This window comes from Nomascus leucogenys, chromosome 9 (assembly GCF_006542625.1).
Source record: "Nomascus leucogenys isolate Asia chromosome 9, Asia_NLE_v1, whole genome shotgun sequence".
In the NCBI taxonomy this organism is placed as follows: Eukaryota; Metazoa; Chordata; class Mammalia; order Primates; family Hylobatidae; genus Nomascus; species Nomascus leucogenys.
In genome coordinates, this window is record NC_044389.1 from 76679862 (window position 1) to 76699907 (window position 20046).

Consider the following 20046-nt stretch of genomic DNA (forward strand, 5'->3'; position numbering starts at 1 on the left):
TCAAGATGACTGACTAGAAATATTATTTGCCAGTTCTCCTCAGAAATAAGAACCAAAATTACAAACAGATTATCATAACTTGAATAGAATATCAAGGAGAGAGTACTAGAACCCAATGGAGAGCTCATGGGGAAAAATAAACTGAGGCACAAAAAAAAGAAGGAAGGAAGGGGCCAAGTCGGGCCATCAGACATTGTCTGGAATCCCTGAGGGACCTGGCATTGGGTGGAAAGGGTAAGTGGGAGGGTTTGGGCTCCCCTCACCTCTATGGCAGACTGCTGGTATATAAACAGGAGAGCTCCTCTGCACTCATGATCCCACACTAGTCAGGGCGGTGATTTGGAGACTTCTTGAGGGCATTACACTAGACAGTGATCTTTTGCAGGGGCACTTGCCTTTTCCCCAGACTAGAGTATCTGCAGCGAGGCGCCATTGTAGGGGCGCAGCTGTTGGGGTACTGAATTCTGCCCAAGGAACCTCAGCCCTTGTGTTTCCATGTCCTGGAAGCTCCCATAGACATTCGCTAGCACTCGCTAGGAGAGTGATAATGGCACAGTAGTGTCTGGACCCAAGGGAGCTTCAGAGTTCCCAGTCAGCTCGAGAGGTGACAGCATGCTGGCAGTCCTCACAGCCCTCACTCACTCTCGGCGCCTCCTCTGCCTGGGCTCTCACTTTGGTGGCACTTGAGGGCCCTTCAGCCCACCGCTGCACTGTGGGAGCTCCTTTCTGGGCTGGCCAAGGCGGGAGCCGGCTCCCTCAGCTTGCAGGGAGTGTGGCGGGAGAGGCGCCAGCCGGAACTGGGGCTGCGCGCGGCGCTTGCAGGCCCGCTGGAGTTCCGGATGGGCGTGGGCTTGGCGGGCCCCCTCCACTCGGAGCAGCCGGCGGGTCCTGCCGGCCCTGGGCAATGAGGGGCTTAGCACCCAGGCCAGCGGCTGTGAAGGGTGTACTGGGTCCCCCAGCAGTGCCGACCCACTGGCACTGCGCTGGATTTCTCACCGGACCTTAGCTGCCTTCCCGCAGGGCAGGGCTCGGGACCTGCAGCCCGCCATGCCTGAGCCTCCCACCCCCTCCATGGGCTCCTGTGCAGCCCGAGCCTCCCCGACAAGCGCCACCCTCTGCTCCAGAGCGCCCAGTCCCATCAACCACCCGAGGGCTGAGGAGTGCGAGCGCAAGGCGCGGGACTGGCGGGCAGCTCCACCTGCAGCCCCGGTGCGGGATCCACTGGGTGAAGCCAGCTGGGCTCCTGAGTCTGGTGGAGATGTGGAGAACCTTTATGTCTAGCTCAAGGATTGTAAATACACCAATCAGCACCCTGTGTCTAGCTCGAGGTTTGTGGATGCACCAATCGACACTCTGTGTCTGGTTGCTCCAGTGGGGCCTTGGAGAACTTCGGTGGGTGTGTCGATACTCTGTATCTAACTGATCTGATGGGGACGTGGAGGACTTTTATGTCTAGTTCAGGGATGGTAAAGGCACCCATCAAAACAGACCACTCGGCTCTACCAATCAGCAGGACGTGGGTGGGGCCAGATAAGAGAATAAAAGCAGGCTGCCCGAGCCAGCAGTGGCAACCTGCTCGGGTCCCCTTCCACACTGTGGAAACTTTGTTCTTTCGCTGTTTGCAATAAATCTTGCTACTGCTCACTCTTTGGGTCCATGCTGCTTTTATGAGCTGTAACACTCACCGTGAAGGTCTGCAGCTTCACTCCTGAAGCCAGCGAGACCATGAGTCCACCGGGAGGAATGAACAACTCCAGACGCGCCGCCTTAAGAGCTGTAACACCGCAAAGGTCTGCAGCTTCACTCCTAAGCCAGCGAGACCACGAACCCGCCAGAAGGAAGAAACTCCGAACACATCCGAACATCAGAAGGAACGAACAACTCCAGACGCGCCACCTTAAGAGCTGTAACACTCACCGCGAGGGTCCGTGGCTTCATTCTTGAAGTCAGTGAGACCAAGAACCCACCAATTCCGGACACAATCTAACCCTCCGTGGAGCGCTGCTCTTAATGAAAGGGAAAGTACACCACACCAATGGGACAGCTCTTGGGACAAAGGAAACCAAAGTATATGTTTCCCAGTACCCAAAAGCTCTCTGCTTGGGGCTGTGATTGGCAGCCCTCCTTCCAACAGACACTCGATGCTGGGCTCTGCAAGTGAGGAATGAAATCCCATTTCACCAGCTGAGCAGCATCAGTACTTGAGCCTGACATAGAGAAGGAGATTTCTCCTCTCTCTCTGCTCACAACTGCTGATGCGACTGTCGCTGCCAGCAAGAAGTTAGCACAAGCAAGCAGAGGGGGCAGCCTGCCTGGGCCTGTGAGGGGAGACTGCATCTCCACGGGCAATGTGACCTCTGGGCCCAGATTAGCAAGAAAGGCAGAACCCCTTCCTCTCTCTGCACAGAACTGTAAAGGACAACAGGAGGGCCAAGGAGCTGTGTGTTTGGGACTCTGGGGGAAGCCTGCACTGCAACCATTTCCAGACAGCACAGAGGCTTAGTGTTGAGCCACAAGGTAGGCATCTCCTACAGTTCTGGGCTACATTGCAGCCTAGTAATAAACAGCTGTGTCTGACCAAACTGAATATCCAGAGCATCTGGATGGAAACATGACAGAGAAATAAATCACATTAATGCATGCTGAGGCCATGGTACTGGGACAGCCCCTATCTGCCCTGCAGAGAGCTCAATGTTTCACCAGGGGTCCGATGACTCCTCTGCCACCTTTGTCAGGGCCGGTGCTTGCACCCACCATTGGAGGACCAGAGGGCAGGCCTGCCTGGTCCAGCTCTACCCAGCTTCACCGTCACCTCCCTGAGGATGAGCATGGAGCCCAGGCCACTGGGCTTTCACAGACCAGTCCATTACCAGAAGCATCAGAGAGCTTCTCCCAGTAAATAAAGATCTTCCCGTTAACAAAGCATAATTCCTACTGCTACTGCTGCAGCTAGCTGTTACCTGCAGGAATCAGTAACTGACCTGGAGGTTGAACTACACAATCCAATACAAAATACGCTGACACAAGTGCACAGTGCTTGGGAATGAGATAAGCTTCTCAAGACCTCTGCAACTCCAGTTCTTCAGGAGGTCATGAGCCTGCTCACATGCCCAGTACACAACTACTACAACCAACATTTGATAAAGTCACCACACTGGGGCTATCTATAAAGAAGGAATTTATACAGCATTTTTGCCACTGAAAGCACCCAGAAGCAAAGCTGAACAACCCTACTCAATGTACATTGCAGTCATGTACTCAAGGGGAATAAAAAGGAGTCATGTCCAAACGACAGTAAATTCAAAAATAACAAGAAATGAATTTCTTCAGCTGAGAAGCAACCAGCATAACAATTCTGGAAGTATGAAAAAACAGGATGTTACAGCACCCACAAAGTATCACAATAACTCTCCAACAGTATATTCTAACCAAAATGAAAATTTTTTGTTTTGTTTTATACTTTTTCATTTTTTATTTTTCCAAATGAAATTTTGGAAATACAAAATAAAGACTTCAAAATACTTATTTTAAAGATGATCAGTGAGATCCAAGAGAAATCTGAAAACCAATACAAAAAAAAATCAGAAAATCAATTCAGGATATGAATGAGAAATTTACCGAAGTGATAGATTAAAAGAAAAGTACTTCTGGAAATGAAAAATTCATAGAAGGAATAACAAAATATAGTTGAAAACTTCAACAATAAGCCAGGTGCAGTGACTCACGCCTGTAATCCCAACTCTTTGGGAGGCTGAGGCAGATGGATCACTTGAGGCCAGGTGTTCAAGACCAGCCTGGCCAACACGGCGAAACCCCATCTCTACTAAAAATACAAAAATAAGCCGAGCATGGTGGCACATGCCTGTAGTCCCAGCTACTTGGGAGGCTAAGGCAGGAGAATCACTTGAACCCAGGAGAAAGGAGTTGCAGCAAGCCAAGATCAGGTTGCTGCACTGCAGCTTGGGTGACAGAGCAAGACTCCATCTCAAAAAAAAAACAAACACAAAAACCTTCAACAGTAGACTAGACCAAGCAGAAGAAAGAATTTCAGAACTCGAAAACAGATCTTTCAAATTAATTCAGTCAGACAAAAATAAAGCAAAAGAGGATTTTTTAAAATGAACAAGGCTTCCAGGAACAATGAGACTATGTAAAACATCTGAACCTACAAATCAAAGGTATTCCTGAGAGAGAAGAAAAAGCCAGAAGTTTGGAAAATCTATTTGAGGATATAATTGAGGAAAACTTCCCTAGTCTAGCAAGAGATCTAGACACGGAGATATAAAAACCTCAGACAACTCCAGGAAAATACATTGCAAGAAGGACTTCACCATGACATTTAGTCATCAGACTGTCTAAGTTCAACGTGGAGGAAAAATTTTTCATATCAGCAAAAGAAAAGCGTCTAATCACCTATAAAGGATACCCTATCAGACTAACAGCAGACTTCCCAGCAGAAACCCTACAAGCAAGAAAAGATTGAGATTCTATTTTCAAAATACTTAAAGAAAAAAATTGTCAAGCCCAAATTTTATATACTGCTAGAATAAGCTTCATAAGAGAAGGAGAAATAGTCTTTTCCAAACAAGCAAATACTGAGGGAATTTGTCACCACTACACCAGTCCTACAAGAAAGGTTCAAAAAGTTCTAAACATGGAAACAAAAGGTCAATAATCACCATCATAAAAACACATGAAAGTATAAAACTCATATGTCTTATAGAGCAATTACACAAATGAAGAAAAGAAAGAAATCAAATGGCAATATGACAGAACACCAGACCACAAAGACAAGACAATCAGAGGAAAAGTAAATAAAGAATCTGCAAAGCAACTAGATAACAATTAACATTATGACAGGGACAAAACTTCACATACCAATATTAACCTTGAATTTAAATGGATTAACTGCTCTATTTAAAGCATTCAGTTTGGCAGAATGGATATAAAAACATGAATCAACTATATGTGGCTTGTAAGAAACTCACCTTACTCGTAAAGACACTTACAGACTGAAGGTAATGGGATGGGAAAAGATATTCCACACAAATGGAAACCAAAAGTAAGCAGAAGTAGCTATACTTATATTAGATAAAACAGATTTTAAATCAGAAACAGTAAAAAAAAAAAACAAAAAAAAAAGACAAAGAAGGTCATTATATAATGACAAGAAGACATAATAATCCTAAGTGTATATTTAGCCAACACTGGAGCACCCAGATTCATAAAACAAATATTACTAGACTATTGTACTTTAGACCAAATGGACCCAACAGACATTTACAGAGCATTCTATCTAACAACTGCAGAATATAAATTCTTCTCATCAGTACACTAAACATTCTCCAAGAAGACTATATATGTTAGGCCACAAAAAAGTTTCAATAAATTTTTAAAAATCAAAATCACATCAAGTATCCACCACGATCAAGTTGGCTTCATCCCTGGGATGCAAGTCTGGTTCAACATTCACAAATCAATGAATGTAATCCATCGCATAAACAGAACCAATGACAAAAACCACATGAATATCTCAATAGATGCGGAAAAGGCCTTTGACGAAAGTCAACATCCCTTTATGTTAAAAACTCTCAATAAACTAGGTATTGATGGAACATATCTCAAAATAATAAGAGTTGTTTATGACAAACCCATAGCCAATATCATACTGAATGCGCAAAAGCTGGAAGCATTCCCTTTGAAAACCGGCACAAGACAAAGATGCCCTCTCTCACCACTCCTATTCAACATGGTATTGGAGGTTCTGGCCAGGGCAATCAGGCAAGAGAAAGAAATGAAGGGTATTCAAATAGGAAGAGAGGAAGTCAAATTGTCTCTGTTTGCAGATGACATGATTGTATATTTAGAAAACCCCATTGTCTCAGCCCAAAAACTCCTTAAGCTGATAAGCAACTTCAGCAAAGTCTCAGGATACAAAATCAATGTGCAAAAATCACAAGCATTCCTATACATCAATAATACATAAGCAGAGAGCCAAATCATGAGTGAATCCCCGTTCATAACTGCTACAAAGAGAATAAAATACCTAGGAATCCAACTTACAAGGGATGCGAAGGACCTCTTCAAGGAGAACTACAAACCACTGCTCAAGAAAATAAGAGAGGACACAAACAGATGGAAAAAAAGGACTCTAACAGTACGTAGAACACCGGTAGCCCTTGGCATGCATTGTTTAGAGAGTTATGCAAAATAAATGCATTTGATACTCCTGATTCACCACTACTGAGAGGGAAGGAGTTTAGCGACTCTATACATGATACCTTTGAATGTTTACAGAGAACCAAGGAACATAGTGAAGTTGGTTGGCTGCTCCTAAGTTTGCTGGACAAAGTGATGAAATAAACAGATAAGCTCAGAGATTATATATCCCAGCTCCAGAATTGCACACTTAACCTCAAATCTTCTAAGATTGCCCTGGGTTTTTGTAAGGTTTGTTTGTCTTATCTTCTGTAGACAAAGGCTGAAATTGCTGAAAATAAGACCAAGCTCTTATCATGTGAGTGACTGGCATACAATGAAAGGTGCATGTTCAGCCTCACCAAGTGTCTACTGATAAAGTGAGACCATTGATTGGGAAATAATGGAACTCTACAACCTGAGATGGGGATGTGTGGAAGAACCCTGATGAAGCTGGAGACACGAAGTTCCTGAATTCCAATGAGTTTTTTTTTCCAGAGGAAATGGCCTTCACCTCCCTCACAACCCACTCCCCTGTGGGGGCAACATCCTCTCTCTCACCCAAGCTGCTGTCAGCCTTTTCACCTTTGTCTGAGATTAACCCTGCACTGGCTGAGGCAACAGTGATGCCCTCCCCTGAGGCAGTTGCCAGGCAAGACAATGCTGATTCTCCTCAGGACCCACCCCTAACACCTCTCTTTGCTTCTAGACCTGTAACTAGACTCAAGTCCCAGCAGACACTTAAACGTGAAGTACAAAGTGTGACCCATGAGGAGGTGCACTATACTCCAAAAGAACTACTTGAGTTTTCTAATTTATATAAGCAGAAGCCTGGAGAACAGGTATGGGAATGGATATTAAGGGTGTGAAATAACGGTAGTAGGAGCATAAAGTTGGATCAGGCTAAATCTATTGATATGGACCTACTAGGCAGAGATTCTGCATTTAATGTTGCAGCTCAGGGAGTTGTGTTTTTGTTTTTGTTTTTGAAATGGTGTCTCACTCGGACGTCCAGGTTAAAGTGCAGCGGTGTGATCTCGGCTGATTGCAACCTCCATCACCCAGGATCAAGCAATTCTCCTGCCTCAGCCTCCCAGGTAGTTGGGGTTACAGGTACCTGCCACAACGCTGAGCTATTTTTTTTTTTTTTTAATTTTTTAGTAGAGACGGGGTTTCACCATGTTGGCCAGGCTGGTCTCAAACTCCTGATCTTAAACAATCCACTCACCTCAGCCTCCCAAAGTGCTGGGATTACAGGCTTGAGCCACTTAGCCCAGCCAGCTAAGGGAGTTTTAAAAGGTTCTAATAATTTATTTCTCAGTTAGTTGAAACATGGATCAAAAGATGGCCAACTGTGAGTGAGCTGTAAATGCCTGATCTCCCTTGGTTTAATGTAGAGGAAGGGATTCAAAGGCTTTGGGAGACTGGAATGCTAGAGTGGATTTTTTCACTTTGGACCTACACACCCCAAACGGGAGGGTTCAGAAGACATACGCTTCACCGATACCTTGTGAAATAGATTTGTGAGGGGAGCACCAGCATCTTTAAAGAGTTCTGTGATTGCTCTTCTCTGTATGCTAGATCTTACAGTAGAAACCACAGTCACTCAACTGGAAAACTTAAACACAATGGGAATAATCAGATCCCAAGTGGCAGGAACCAAGTGGTAGAACTCAATCATCAAGGCAACGTGGGAGTAGTTACCATAATGGACAGCACAGGCAAAGCCACAATCAGAATATTCTGACCCATGTAGAGCTCTGGTATTGGCTAATTAATCATGGCATTCCTAGAAGTTGAATTGATAGGAAGCCTACTATGTTTTTACTTGATCTGTAAAAGGAAAACTTCCAGGTCAAGTAGACAAAAGTCTAATTTCAATTATAAAAGCAGATAATCGTGGCCTTCAATCAGTTTCCAGACTTGAGCCAGTTTGCACACCCAGAACCCCTTGAATGAAGAGGAGGCTAGGTCCCTTTGAGGAAGGACCCCACTATACTACTAAAAATTTATACTGTTAATCTTTCTTCCATCCTTTCCCAAAGAGACCTCTGGCCTTTCACCAGGGTAACTGTGCACTGGGAAAAGGGGAATAATCAGACCTTTGGGAATTACTAGACATGCTCTGAACTGACATTGATTCCAGGGGATCCTCGGCCTTCCAGTTACAGTAGGGGCTTATGGAGGTCAGGTAATTAATGGCATTTTGGCTCAGATCTGACTTACAGTGGGTCCAGGACCTGTCCTCTGGTCATTTACCCAGTACCAGAATTCATAAATAAATAGACATACTTACCAGGCGGCAGAATTCCCACATTGGTTCCCTGATCTGTGGAGTGACAGCTATTATGGTGAGAAAGGCCAAAGTGAAACCATTATAGCTGCCTCTACCTAAAAAAATAGTAAATAAAAAAACAATATTGCATCCCTGGAAGGATTGCAGAGACTAGTGCCACCATCAAGGACCTGAAAGGTGCAGGGGTGATGATCCCTACCACATCCCCAGTCAACTCTCCTATTTGGCCTGTTCAGAAGACAGATGGATCTTGGAGAATGATAGTGGATTATTGTAAGCTTAACCAAGTGGTGACCACAATTGCAACGGCTGTACCAGATGTGGTTTCATTGCTTGAGCAAATTTACACATCTCCTGGTACCTGGTATGTAGCTATTGATTCGGCAAATGCCTCTTTCTCCATTCCTGGCCGGGCACAGTGGCTCATGCCTGTAATTCCAGCGATTTGGGAGGCAGAGGTGGGCGGATCACGAGGTCAGGAGATCAAGATCATTCTGGCTAACACAGTGAAACCCCATCTCTACTGAACAAAATACACAAAAAATTAGCTGGGCATGGTGGCGGGTGCCTGTAGTCCCAGCTACTTGGGAGGCTGAGGCAGGAGAATGGCATGAACCTGGGAGGCAGAGCTTGCAGTAAGTCGAGAACACACCACTGCACTCCAGCCTGGGCGACAGAGCAAGACTCCGTCTCAAAAAAAAAAAAAAAAAACCCAAAAACAAAGTAGCAACTGGGGAGATATTTGCATGTCAGGGGATGAGAAGTAAATCCGACTAGAATTCAGGGGGCTTCTACCTCTGTGAAATTTCAAGGGTTCCAGTGATGTGGGGCATGTTGAGATAGTCCTTCCAAGGTGAAGGATAAGTTGTTGCATTTGGCTCTTCCTACAACCAAGAAAGAGGCACAATGCCTAGTGGCCCTATTAGGATTTTGGAGACAACACATTCCTCATTTGGGTGTGTTACTCCATTCCATTTATCAAGTGATGTGAAAGGCTGCTAGTTTTGAGTGGGGTCCAAAACAGGAGAAGGCTCTGCAACAGGTCCAGGCTGCTGTGCAAGCTGCTCTGCCACTTGGGACATATGACTCAGCAGATCCAATGGTGCTTGAGGTGTCAGTGGCAGATAAGGATGCTGTTTGCAGTGTTTGGCAGGCCTCAATAGGTGAATCACAGTGGAGGCCTCTAGGATGTTGGAGCAAGGCCCTGTCATCTTCTGCAGATAACTACTCTCCTTTTGAGAGACAGCTCTTGGCCTGTTACTGGGCTTTAGTGGAAACTGAACGTTTGACTATGGGTCATCAAGTCACCGTGCAACCTTAACTGTCTATCACAGCAGCATTCCATCATCAAATGGAAGTGGTATACACGTGATTGGGCTCAAGCAGGTCCTGAAGGCATAAGTAAGTTACATGAAGAAGTGGCTCAAATGCCCTTGGTCCCCACTCCTGCCACCCTGCCTTCTCTCCGCCAGCCTGTGCTGATGGCCTTATGGAGAATTCCCTATGGCCTCTTGACAGAGGAAGAGAAGACTAGGGCCTGGTTTACAGATGGTTCAGCATGCTATGCAGGTACCACCCAAAAGTGGACAGCTGCAGCACTACAGCCCCTTTCTGAGATGTCCCTAAAAGACAGTGATGAAGGGAACTCTTCCCAGTGGACAGAACTTTGAGCAGTACACATGGTCGTGCACTTTTCTTGGAAGGAGAAATGGCCAGACATGCATTTATATAAACTCATGTGCTGTAGCCAATGGTTTGGCTGAATGATCAGGAACCTGGAAGGAGCATGATTGGAAATTGATGACAAAGAAATTTGGGGAAGAGGTATGTAAATGGGCCTCTCTGAGTGGTCAAAAACTTTGAAGACATTTGTGTCCCGTGTGAATGCTCACCAAAGGGTGACCTCAGCAAAGGAGGATTTTAATAATCAGGAGGATAGGATGACCTGCTCTGTGAACACCACTCAGCCTCTTTCCCCAGCCATCCCTATCATTGCCCAATGGGCTCATGAACAAAGTGGCCATGGTGGCAGGGATGGAGGTTATGCATGAGTGAGAAACATGGACTTCCACTCACCAAGGCTGACCTGGCTATGGCCACCATTGAGTGCCCAATCTGCTAGCAGCAGGGACTGGCACTGAGCCCTTGATGCGGCACCATTCCTCAGGGTGATCAGCCAGCTATCTGGTGGCAGTTTGATTACAATGGACCTCTTCCATCATGGAAGGGGCAGCAGTTTGTCCTTACTGGAATAGACACTTACTCCAGATATGGATTTCCCTTTCCTGCACCCAATGCTTCTGCCAAGACTAAAATTCATGGGCTCATTGAATGCCTTATCCACCTCCATGGTATTCCACACAGCATTGCCTCTGACCAAGGCACTTCACAGCCAAAGAAATATGGCAGTGGGCTTATGCTCATGGAATTCACTGGTCTTACTATGTTCCCCATTATCCTGAAGCAGCTGGCTTGATATAGAACGGTGGAATGGCCTTTTGGCGTTTCAGTTACAATACCAACTTGGTGACAATACTTTGCAGGGCTGGGGCAAAGTTCTCCCAAAGGCTGTGTATATACGAAAGGGAGTTTATTAGGGAGAACTGGTTCACACAATCACAAGGCAAAGTCCCACAACAGGTCATCTGCAAGCTGGGGAAGAAAGAAGCCAGTAGTGGCTCAGTCTGAGTCCAAAAGCCTCAAAACCAGGGAAGCTGACAGTGCAGCCTTTAGTCTGTGGCTGAAGGCCCAAGACCCCCTGGCAAACCACTGGTGTAAGTCCAAGAGTTCAAAGGCCAAAGAACCTGGAGTCTGACGTCCAAGGGCAGGAGGAGCAGGAAGAAGCATCCAGCAGGTAAACTTATCCCAGCTTCTTCCTCCTGCTTTGTCTTTGCTGTGCTGGCAGCTGATTGGATGGTGTCCACCCACACTGAGGACGGGTCTTCCTCTCCCAGCCCACTGACTCAAATGTCAGTCTCCTCTGGCAACACCCACACAGATACACCCAGGAACAATACTTTACCAGCCATCTGGGCACCCCTTCATCCAATCAAGTTGACAACTAATATTAACCATCACAGTACTGTTTCTTTCAGAGCCAGTATTCATGCGTCCAGGAATCAAGGGGTGGAAGCGGAAGTGGCACCACTCACAATTACCCCTAGTGACCTGGCTAGCAAAATTTTTGCTTCCTGTTCCTGCCACATTATGTTCTCCTGGCCTAGAAGTCTTATTTCCAGAGGGAGGAATGCTGCCACCAGGGGACACAACAATGACTCTACGGAACTGGGAAGTTAAAATTGCCCTCTGGCCATGCTCCTCCTACCTCTAAGTATACAGGTTAAGCAGGGAAGTACAATGTTAATTGAGGTGATTGACCCAGACTATCAAGATGAAATCAGTCTACTACTCCACAGTGCAGATAAGGAATACAGAGTATGTCTGGAATACAGGCGATTACTTAGGGCATCTCTTACTATTACCCTGCCCTGGAACTAAGATCAGTAGAAAACTACAACAACTCCATCCAGGCAGGCCTACAAATGGCCCAGACCCTTCAGGAATGAAAGTTTGGGTCACTCCATCAGGTAAAAAACCATGACCAGCTGAGATGCTTGCTAAAGGGAAAGGGAATACAGAATGGGTAGTAGAAGAAGGTAGTTATCAATCCCAACTATGGCCATGTAACCAGTTACAGACATGAGGACTGACTGTCGAGAGTATTTCCTCCTTATTTCATTAAAAATATGCTTGTGTATATATACCTATACTAAGGAAATATCTAAGTACAGGTATATATGCCTGTACTAAGAAAAAATCTTAATGATTTCACAGTAAGTGATGGACCTGGCATTTAAATTCAGGCCCACTTGCCTTCAAATATGTGTTCTCCTTTATGATGACTTAATTGCCTAAAAATAGACCTTTTGGATTTGGAGGTAGCTGAAAGGTAAAATATTTTAGCGAAAGGTACCCTCCAACACAATTACTTTGTGAGGCTTTTTTCACATTTTCTTGCCCAAGTATTTTTCTTTAAAATTGTGATTAGTCAATGATTACCTGCAGGTTATTATCCTTTATTTGCTAACTTCACTAACAGAGAGTCATTAAAAAAATTTTAAATTCAAAACATAACACACTTTAAAGTGACAGGTTTTCTTTTATTCAACAAAAGTAACAGATTATATCAGCAGCCTAGTCATCCTGATTTCTACCCTCTATATTGTCTAGAACTTCTCAGAGCCCGAACATCACAGGTGAAAAGTGAGTCACCTTATCCAACACCTGCATGTAACAGGATCACCTCAATACTAATTCCACTGAGATTTTTATCTAGCACATTTTTCTACACCTCTAATGATCCTGGCTTAATAACTAAACACAGTAATATATCAGAAAAACACAATTCCTTTACAAAAAAAAACACAAAAGTTTCCTGTATTTCACAAAGCAGAGCAAAGCAAATTTCTAATCTCACAATTGTGACACTCATTCCAGATGGCCTTTCCCTCCTTTAAAAACTTCCAAAAGTTCCTTGCAGAAAAGTCTTCCCAATGCTTCCCTCCTACACACAACCTTTGCCTAGCTAAGTCCTAGTCATCACCCTTCTGGTCTTAGTTTAAATGTTACTTTATTTATATATCCAGTTTTTTTTTGGGGGGGGGGGTTTGTTTTGTTTTGTTTTTAAGTATAAGTACCATGTGCATACTAGAGGCAAGGCACTGCTTTGTGCTGGATTTTGAGGGGTGAGAGAACAAGCATGGATATAATGTTACTTTATTTATATATTCGGGTTTTTTGGGTTTTTGTTTTTGTTTTTGTTTTAAGTACCATGTGCATACTAAAGGCAAGGCACTGCGTTGTGCTGGATTTTGAGGGGTGAGGGAACAAGCATGGGTATCTATGCTTTGAAAGCTTCCGGGAAGTTGGGGGCAGGGACAGAGAAACATTACAATTTAAAACCTATTTATAATGATATAATTATAATCACTAAAGGATAAGTGCTATGAAGGAAAGGTTCAGGTTACAAAGAGAAAGTAAAACTAGGGAATCTAATTTAAAATGAGATGTCTCTGAAGTCCTCTTGGTAAGTGACATTTAAACTGAAGCCTGAAGTATAAAGAATAATTATTGTGAAGGGTGAGGAGAAGTGTTGACTAAACCAAAAAAGTGAGGAGACACTAAAGCTTGGGAGGGCCTGAAAGCAGCCTAATGTGACTCTAGGACAGTGAGCAAAATGGAGAAAGGCATGCATGAAAGTGAAAAGATAGGCCAGGTGCTCAGTGGCTCACACCTGTAATCTCAACACTTTGTGAGGCTGAGGGGGGTGAATCACTTGAGGTCAGGAGTTCGAGACCAGCCTGATCAACATGGCGAAACCCCGTAACTACTAAAAATACAAAAAAATTAGCCGGGCATGCTGGCGGGCACCTGTAATCCCAGCTACTCGGAGGCTGAGGCAGGAGAATCACTTGAACCTGGGAGGTGGAAGTTGCAGTGAGTTGAGATCGCACCATTGCAGTTCAGCCTGGGTGACAGAGCGAGACTCTGTCTCAAAAAAATAAATAAATAAATAAATAAATAAAAGTGAAAAGATAGACCAGGCTTGTAGGCCTCCTTGAGGATATTTAAATTTTATTTTAGTACAATGGTAAGCCTGTGACTGGTTTCAAACTGATAAATAACAAAATCTGATTAACATTTCAAAAAGATCTCTACTGCTATTGTGTGAAGATTGGATTAGGCCAATTAAATTCAGAATGTTTAATCCCCAGATTCTTTTTTTTTTTTTTTTTTTTTTTACTTTAAGTTCCAGGATACAAGTGCAGAATGTGAAGGTTTGTTACATAGGTATACATGTGCCATGGTGGTTTGCTGTACCTATTAACCCACCATCTAGGTTTTAAGCCCCACATGCATGAGGTTTTTGTCCTAATGCTCTCCCTCCCCTTGCCCCCGATCCCCAGACAGGTCCCACTGTGTGTTGTTCTCCTCCCTGTGTCCATGTGTTCTCACTGTTCAACTCCCACTTATGAGTGAGAACATACAGTGTTTGGTTTTCTGTTCCTGTGTTACTTTGCTGAGAATGATGGTTTCCAGCTTCATCTATGTCCCTGCAAAGGACATGAACTCATCCTTTTTTATGGCTGCAAAGTATTCCACGGTGTGTATGTGCCACATTTTCTTTATCCAGACTAACATTGATGTGCATTTGGGTTGGTTCCAAGTCTTTGCTATTGTAAACAGTGCTGCAATAAGCATACATGTGCATGTGTCTTTATAGTAGAATGATTTATAATCCTTTGGGTAAATACCCAGTAATGGGATCATTGGGTCAAATGGTGTTTCTGGTTCTACATCCTTGAGGAATCACCACACTGTCTTCCACAATGGTTGAACTAATTTACACTCCCAACAGTGTAAAAGCATTCCTGTTTCTCCACAGCCTCGTGAGAAATGAGAGAATCACTTGAGCTCAGGAATTCGAGACCAGCCTGGTCAACTTAGTGAGACCCCATCTCTATTTAAAAAAAAAAAAAGGGGCGGTCTGGATCGGGACGCTTTTCCATTAACATCTTTCTGTTGAACCACTGAAGGGAAAATATTAACTCTGGGTAGGTGCTGGGGTCTGGTAACATCTTTCTTTCTTCCAAATTTCTGGTGCCCTCTACTATCTCCCACCTGATGGAAAAACAAGTAATCTCTGGATCACTTCCCTCGGGATGGGATGACCTGTGATGGCTGTCATGCTAACAAACGTTTTGTTTGTTTGTTATTATGGATCATGGTTTTGTTACTCGTGGACCCCAGATGGTTTTATGAGCATGGAGCGGTATCAACAAGCTAGTAGGATGCATACCTCACCACAGCATCCTCAGGGCACTGTCCTTCAGTAGGAGTTCTGTCACCAAAACCAGGGGGCTGCTCCTCAGTGATGCATCTCATCCTAGAGTGGGAGCTTATTTCTCATTCAATAAACAGTTTCTACATTAACGAGAACAGCAGCATAAATAAAGAGCCACATCAGAAACTAGTATGTGTTGAAAGCCAGTGATTACTAATACTTCAAAATAATCCTGGGAGTAAAAGTAAAATGTGTTCAACCTTTCATATCTTCCCTGAAGTCTTACAGGAAGCTTTTAGTGTTCTTTTTCTTTTTTCTTTTTTTTTTTTTTGAGACGGAGTCTTGCTCTGTCGCCCAGGCTGGAGTGCAGTGGCGCAATCTCGGCTCACTGCAAGCTCCGCCTCCCGGGTTCACGCCATTCTTCTGCCTCAGCCTCTCCGAGTAGCTGGGACTACAGGCGCCCACCACCACGCCCGGCTAATTTTTTGTATTTTTAGTAGAGACGGGGTTTCACCCTGGTCTCGATTTCCTGACCTCGTGATCCGCCCGCCTCGGCCTCCCAAAGTGCTGGGATTACAAGCATGAGCCACCGCGCCTGGCAGTGTTCTGTTTTTCATTTTCTCACACTGAGAGATAAGAACGGGAGAAGAACAATCTTCATGTTTATATATTGTTAGAAGAAAGCAGAATTCGAATAATTGAAGATATAAAATATCTACTTTGCTTGGGAAAATGTCATGTCTAATATCTGCTTTAAAATAATTCAACAAGAAGGAATAAAAATAAAGTTGATAATTATTGAAATGGGATGTTGGGTTTATGGGAGCTCATTAGACTATTTCCTATTTTTGCTGTATTTAAAATTTTTCCGCCAGGCGCGGTGGCTCACGCCTGTAATCCCAGCACTTTGAGAGGCCGAGGCGGGCAGATCACGAGGTCAGGAGATCGAGACCATCCTGGCTAACACAGTGAAACCCCGTCTCTACTAAAAATACAAAAAATTAGCCGGGTGAGGTGGCGGGCGCCTGTACTCCCAGCTACTCGGGAGGCTGAGGCAGGAGAATGGCGTGAACCCCCGGGGGCGGAGCCTGCAGTGAGCCGAGATCGCGCCACTGCACTCCAGCCTGGGCAACAGCAAGACTCTGTCTCAAAAAAAAATAAAATAAAATAAAATAAAATATTTCGTAACAATAAAGGGCGAAAAAGAATTCATATGGATTGAAGAAGTGAGGAAGAAGACATTCTCTGATATATTACTGAGAGCATAAATTAGTGCAATCTTTTTTTTTTTTTTTGATACAGTGTCTTACTTTGTCACCCAGGCTGGAGTGCAGTGGGGCAATCTCGGCTCACTGCAACCTCAACCTCCCGAGTTCAAGCAATGCTCCCGCCTCAGCCTCTCAAGTAGCTGAGAAAACAGTCATGTAACACCACACCCTGCTAATTTTTGTATATTTTTTAGAGACAGGGTTTCACCATGTTGCCCAGGCTGGTCTCAAACTCATGAACTCAAGCAATCTGCCTGCCTCAGCCTCCTGAAGTGCTAGGATTACAGGCGTGAGCCACTATGCCCGGCCTTGCACAATCTTTTAAAAAGTAATGTGGAAGTATCTATTAGAATTTAAAATGTGCATACCTTTTGATTTATCATTCCAGTTGAAATTTAACCTACAGAAATAATAACATTAATATTTATGTACAAGGACATTCACTTTGCTATCATAATAGCAAAATAATAGACACATAAATGTTTATTAAATAGACCAATAGTTAATAACACAAAAAAATACTATAGTCATCTTAGTACATACAAGTGTCAGGGGCGTTTGAACTACAGCAACTCCATCTTGAATAGGGGCTTGGTAAAATGAGGCTTAGACTTCCTGGGCTGCATTCTCAGACGGTTAAGGCGTTCTAAGTTACAGGATGAGATAGGAGGTTGGCACAAGATGCAGGTCAAAAAGACACTGCTGATTAAACAGTTGCAGTAAATAAGCTGGCTAAAACCCACCAAAACAAAGGTTGAGAGTGACTCTGTTCATCCTCACTGCTACACTCCCACCAGTGCGGTGACACTTTACAAATGCCATGGCATGAGGAGCGCCTCTGCCCGGCCGCCCCTTCTGGGAAGAAGTGAGGAGTGCCCTCTGCCCGGCTGCCCCGTCTGGGAAGAAGTGAGGATCGTCTCTGCCCGGCCACCCCGTCTGGGAAGTGAGGAGCGCCTCTGCCCGGCTGCCCCGTCTGGGATGTGGGGAGCACCTCTGCCTGACCGCCCCATCTGGGAGGTCTACCACGGAGGCCAGAAGCAATGTGGGGGCTGGACGTGGTGGCTCACACCTGTAGTCCTGGCGCTCTGGGAGGCCGAGGCGGGTTGATCACTTCAGGCTAGGAGTTCGAGACCAGCCTGGCCAACATGGCGAAACATATGAAAAATACAACAGACAAACCAACCAACCAACCCAGTGACAACAAAACAGGTCTACCCTGGAGTCATACTCTAATTTTTTCTATTTTCCTCCCTTTCTGATCCTTTATCCCACTTTCTTTTACTTCCTCTTCCTTCTCCTTCTTCTTTATCAAATAGAGGATTGAGTTATTATCATTGATCCATACAAAGTCCCTCTCTCATTCATTTTCTTTAATTCCCACTCCCCATTTCTATTCCCTGTCTTCCCATGTGCAATCTTCCTAATATGTTTGATACACATCTTTTTGCTTGTATGTATTTTTAGAAAATGTTTATTGTTTCGTGTGCAAAAAAAACTAATAAAAAAAGAAAGGACAAATGCCATGGCAACGTCAAGAAGTTACCCTATATGGTTTAAAAAGGGGAAGCTTGAATAACCCACCCCTCGTTTAGCATATGATAAAGAAATAACCATAAAAATAGACAACCAGCAGGCTTCAGGGTTTCTCTGCCTATGGAGTAGCCATTCTTTATTACTTTACTTTCCTAATGAACTTGCTTTCACTTTAGGGACTCTTCCTGAATTCTTTCTTGCATAAGATCCAAGAACCCTCTCTTGGGGTCTGGATTGGGACCCCTATCCAGTAACACAAGATGATTAGTACATACAAGATGAATATGTATGTACTACATGGCTCGTGTTAGATCACTGAATGATGTTTTTAATTCCAAACCAGTATTATTGGCATTATGCATGTGTCCATTATATACTGATGTGTATAACTTTTGGGGAAAAGTTGAGAAGGATACATATTAAATGTAGAATGGTTAATGGAGTATGGGTTTGCTTTCATACTTTACTGTAAATACTTTGTATTTTTTTAAGTAGTAAGATTACAGGTGGTTTTGTTTGTTTACCCAAGTGGCAAAGCTGAGCGATAAACCCAGACAGCCTGGCTCCAGATGCCTGGCTTTTAACAACTCACTAAATTGCCTTTAACTGGAGCAGTATATAAAGTGTGAACTTAATATTCTTAGAATTTATTTTTATTTAGTTCTTCATATCATATCTTCATCTCTCCTATCATACTCAGAGTGACTATATGCTTCTGATTCCAAATATCCCTTACCATCCTTGCATCAAGAGTACCTTCTGTTTCATCAAGTATTGACCCATAATATGGCAGGCCCTGGGTGTGTCCCTTAGAGATCTGTTTACAAGAAAGAAAGAACAAAGAACTGCCTAACAGAACTTTAACATAAATCCCTGTTAATTGTGGTGCCCTTGAAATTACAACTAGTTTGGTAGTGTAGTTAAGCCAATTATTTTGAAAATGCTACCGAAATGTTCAGTAAGCAACAACTCCTCTGGCCCCCTTTGCCTGGTTTCTTTGTCATTGTTTGGAGCTTCTGCTTTGAAGCACAATAGCCTCTTTGTTGCGGAGCCACAGGTAAAAAGTACTCATGCTCAAAGGTGACAGATTCCTTTCATCATTAATCCCAGGATGACCCCACCCCACCCTCCAGAAGTTCTTAGTCTATAAAGGTTCTCATGTATATGCCTGTTAAAACCAAGTTCTTTTAGCCTTGTTCTTGTCTTTCTTCCTACCTCCTTTGCAACTGCTTTTTCCTTAAGGCATTTTATTTAAGTGGAGACACTAAGTTATATAAGAGAGGCAAGGAACATTTTCTTGCCTAGCCAACTAAAAGAATCTTCTTGAAGTAAATTGAGATAGGATTAGTGAAAAAAGGCAAATTTTCTGCCAAAAAAAGCAAAAAATTATTGTTAATATATTACCCAGAATTAATTAGATGGGCAGTTTAGCAACAGCATTACATTACTAATTTTTTTCCTTACCTCCAGCAGCTTTTAGAAGACTGATTTACCAAGCGTATTTTCTGTCCAAGCTTTCTTTCATGGAAAAATTTGCTTTACCTAGACAAAGCACATGAAAGCAAATCAAAGCACATGTAAGATTAAGGAGGCTCTTGTTTGCTTTCAGAGCATATTCTTTTTTTTTTTTTTTTTTTTTTTTGAACGGACTCCGCCCAGGCTGGAGTGCAGTGGCACAATTCGGCTCACTGCAAGCTCCGCCTCCCGGGTTCACGCCATTCTCCCGCCTCAGCCACCCCAGTAGCTGAGACTACAGGCGCCCGCCACCACGCCTGGCTAATTTTTCTGTATTTTTAGTAGAGACGGGGTTTCACCATGTTAGCCAAGATGGTCCCGATCTCCCAACCTCGTGATCCGCCTGCCTCGGCCTCCCAAAGTGCTAGGATTACAGGCGTGAGCCACCGCGC

General features: G+C 44.0%; 1 long non-coding RNA gene across 1 annotated transcript in view; it reads right to left on the bottom strand.

Moving 5' to 3' along the window:
* LOC105738234 overlaps positions 1-19694 on the bottom strand; it is a 42756-nt gene extending 23062 nt beyond the window's left edge. Inside the window, exons 1-4 of the long non-coding RNA XR_001113995.2 lie at positions 19604-19694; positions 18896-18956; positions 16975-17006; positions 15354-15478 (exon numbers count right to left, since the gene is read on the bottom strand). This is a non-coding gene — a long non-coding RNA (uncharacterized LOC105738234). The remainder of the gene's footprint in view (positions 1-15353; positions 15479-16974; positions 17007-18895; positions 18957-19603) is intronic.
* Between the last annotated feature and the right edge of the window lie 352 nt (positions 19695-20046).